The sequence below is a fragment of the Alligator sinensis genome, unplaced genomic scaffold (genome assembly GCF_000455745.1).
Source record: "Alligator sinensis unplaced genomic scaffold, ASM45574v1 scaffold1907_1, whole genome shotgun sequence".
Classification (NCBI taxonomy): Eukaryota; Metazoa; Chordata; order Crocodylia; family Alligatoridae; genus Alligator; species Alligator sinensis.
In genome coordinates this window covers 8509-13037 of record NW_005843160.1, presented here as the reverse complement: position 1 = coordinate 13037, position 4529 = coordinate 8509, and the positions used below count along the sequence as shown (strand labels likewise).

Sequence of the window (4529 nt, the reverse complement as noted above, 5' to 3'; positions counted from 1 at the left end):
CCCCGGCCCGACCCAACACACGTGTGCTGCCGCGCGGGAACGGGCACGGGCACCGACCGAGCCACTATGTGCAACGGGATTGCTGTTGGAGGGGCGCACACACACACACACACACGCACACACAACCTAGCCAACATACACATCTATGTTCATACACACATACATATACACTGATGTACACGCACGCATACATGAATGCATAAACATATATACACACACATACACAAATATGCACACATATTTATACACATATATAGGTATATACATATACACACACACACAACTACATACATACACACACCTCTATATACACACACACTTATATATATATGCACACATATAAACACATGCACACACACACATACATGCATACATATATATACAGACACGTATATATACACACACACAAACTCACATATGCATACACATATACACACAAATTTATATATATATATATGAATATACATATATACATATACACAGACACGTTTATATATACATGCACAAATATTCACACACACACATACACGCAGACACATATATAGGCATACATATACACGCACACTATATGTAGATATACACACATATCCATACACACATACACAAACACAAACATACATATACATACATATGTACATATACACACGTAAATATATACACAGGTATACACACACATCTATAGATACACACATGTATCATACACACACAGACAAACACATACACACATTGACGCAGGCACACACACATATAGATATACATATGCATACACACATGTGCATACATAGATATAGGCACATGCATACAGACACATACATATATACACACAAACATATACACGTATATCTACATATGTGTGTATGTGTGTGTATATAGATCTACATGTGTGTGTATGTATACATGTGTATATGTATGTGTACATTCATACATGTGCATGCACACACTCATGCACATGCATACATAGATGCATGTGCACATGCAACATGTGCACATGCACATATATACATGTATCTACACATGCACGGGCATGCACACATACACATGCACGCTCACGCACATATACAGATATACGCATGCACACGTACATGCGCACATATATACATATATGTGCATGCATTAAAACATGCACACATGCACACACATTTTCATGCGCACACAACATATATAGGTGCACACATGCATGCGCAGACACACATTTGCACGCACACATGCAGAAACACGTATATGCATGCACACACAGATGCACACACATATGCACACACGCAAGCCTGCATGCTTGCAAACACAGACGCACACACAAATGCATACACACGTATACAAATACAAACACATATAGATATAGAAACAGAACCACATGTACATACACACACGTACACACATGCATGCATGCAAGCATATTCATTCATGCATTAACACATATACACACACATGAAAGTATACACATCTATACACCTGCTCACGCACATATGTACACACATATAAACATGCATGCATGCACGGACACATGCACGCACACACATATACACACACGAACACGCACATACACACATGCATGCATGCACACTTAAACATGCACGCAAGCACATGCACACATATACACATGCAAGCGTGCACATTCGCAAACATGCACACGGATGCGCAAACATACACACACACAAACACACGTACATAGACAAATACACATATATAGAGATATAGGAACAGAGACATACACACACATACAGAGAGATATACATATATACACACGCACATACATGCGCGCACACATACATACATATATAGACAAAAATACACACATGCGCGCATATATATACGCACATATGCACGCACATGCAAACATACACATGCACACATACATATGCACACATATAAACATTCACGCACATGTATGTATGTATACACACGTGTGTATGTGTATGCATGTGTATATACATGCATGTGCATGTATACGTGTATGTACATGTGTGCGCGCATGCGGGCGCACGTGTATGTACATGTGTGCATGTGTGCACGTACATGCTTGTATATACGTCTGCATGCATGCATGTGCATATATATGTGCGTGTGTGTACATGCATGTGCAAAATATGCTTGTGTTTATTTGTGTTCCTGTGTGTCTGTATTTGCATATGTGCCTGTGTCCAGGTGTGTGCGTGCATATATATGTGCATGTCAATGTGTGCATGTGTGCATATGTGTATGTCTATGCAGGTGTGTATGTGCACACGCATGAGTATATGTCTGTGTGCGTGTGCATATGTGTGCGCGCATGTGTATATATGTGGCTGTGTGCGTACATACATATACGTGTGTACATGTATACATGTGTATGTGCATGTGTGTATATAGGTGTGCGCATACACGTGTGCACAAGTGCATGCGTGTATATTCTTGTTTATACATGTGTGCATGTATATGTGTGTGCATGTTTGTGTGTGTGTGTGTGTGTGTGCATGCTCATGGATATGTGTGTGCACATATCTGTGTGTGCGTATGTATGTGTGCGTGTGCTCATAAATGTGTGCATGTATATATGTATATATATCTGTGTGCGTGTGAATGCGTGTGCATGTTTGTGTATGTGTGAACGTTTGTGCATGTGTGTGCATGTATGCGTGTTGTGTATGCGTGCATGGACCTGTATGTGTATATGTGTGTTTATATATATGTGTGCATGCACACATGTATACAGGTGCGTGTGAGTTTGCGTCTGTACTTGTGTGTATATATGGGCGCATGCATTCGTGCATGTTTGTGTGCGCACATCTGTGTGCTCTTGTGCATGTGTACACGTGTACCTGCATATGCACGTATTTGTGCATATGTGTGTATGCGCGCATGTGTACGTGTGGACATGCACATGTGTGTACATTTGCTTGTGTGTACATGTGAGCGTGCATGTTTGTGCATGTTCACCTGTGTGCATGTATATGTGCATATGTGTATGTGTGCACATGTGTCTATATTTATGTGCATGTGCTAGTGTGAATGTGAGTGCATGCATATAAATGTGCGTGAACGTATGAGTGCATGCATGTGTGTGTGCATCTGCGTATGTGTGCACGTGTGCCTATATGTGTGTGCGTGCATGAACGTGTGCGTGTTTGTATATAAGTGCGTGTGCCTGCCCGTGCGTGTGTTGCGCAATTGTTCGTGTGCATGTGTGCATGTGCATGCACGTGTATATATGTGCATATAGTTGTGTGCATGTGTAGCTGTATGTGTGTGTGCACAGCTGTATGTGCATGTGAGTGTGTGCATGTATATGTCTGTATATGTGTGTCTATATACGTATGTGTGTATGGCTCTATATGTGTGTATATTTTTCAGTGTCTGTGTGTGTATGTATGTGTGCATGTTTATATGTGTATATGTAGGTATGTGTGTGTATATATATATAGATGTGTTTGTGTAGGTGTGTATATCTATCTGTATATGTGTATGTATGTGTGTAAGTGTAAATATATATGTATGTATATGTATATGTGTGTGTATATATGTCTCTGTGTGTATGGATGGATATGTGTGTGTGTGTGTATGTGTGGGTATACATGAATGTGTGTCTGTGGGCATGTCTATATGTGTGTCTACATATGTGTGTGCACATCTGTGTGCATATTATATATATGTGTGTGTGTGTGTGTGCGCGCACATATCTATGTGTGGGTGTGTATATGTGGCTGTGTGTGTATGTGCATCTATACGTGTGTATATGTGTGCGCATGTGTGTATATGTGTGTCTATATACATACATATATACACACATATATATATATACATATATGAGTATGTGTACGTATGAGTGTATATCTATCTATGTGTATGCATGTATGCATAAATATATATACACGCATATACATACATATACACAGATACACAGGCACAGACAGATAGATAGTTTCATAGATTTCATAGACATTAGGGCTGGAAGGGACCTCGGAAGATCATCGAGTCCAGCCCCCTGCCCAAAGGGCAGGAAGTCAGCTGGGGTCATAGGATCCCAGCAAGATAAGCATCCAGTTTGCTCTTGAAGGTGTTCAATGAAGGCGCTTGAACCACCTCCGGTGGCAGGCTGTTCCAGACCTTGGGGGCTCGGACAGTAAAGAAGTTCTTCCTTATGTCCAGCCTGAAACGATCTTGAAGTAGTTTGTGACCATTCGACCTCGTCATCCCTTGGGGCGCTCTGGTGAACAAACGTTCCCCCAGATGCTGGTGGTCACCCCTGATAAACTTGTAGGTGGCCATCAGATCACCCCTGAGCCTGCGCTTTTCCAGGCTAAAGAGCCCCAGGGCTCTCAGCCTGTCATCGTAGGGTCTGCTTCCCTGACCTCTGATCATGCACGTGGCTCTTCTCTGGACTCTCTCAAGCTTCTCCACATCCTTTTTGAATTGTGGAGCCCAAAACTGGACACAGTACTCCAGCTCCGGCCTCACTAAGGCCGAGTACAGGGGGAGAATGACGTCCCGGGATTTGCTTGAGAAGCATCTATGGATGCAAGCCAGCGTTTTGGTCACTTTACTAGCCGCCGCAT

The 4529-nt window shown here is 41.9% G+C and overlaps 1 long non-coding RNA gene across 1 annotated transcript in view; it reads left to right on the top strand.

Annotated features, from left to right (window-relative positions):
- LOC112548397 overlaps positions 1 to 4529 on the top strand; it is a 17775-nt gene that overhangs the window by 7152 nt on the left and 6094 nt on the right. The gene's annotated exons all lie outside the window — the stretch shown is intronic.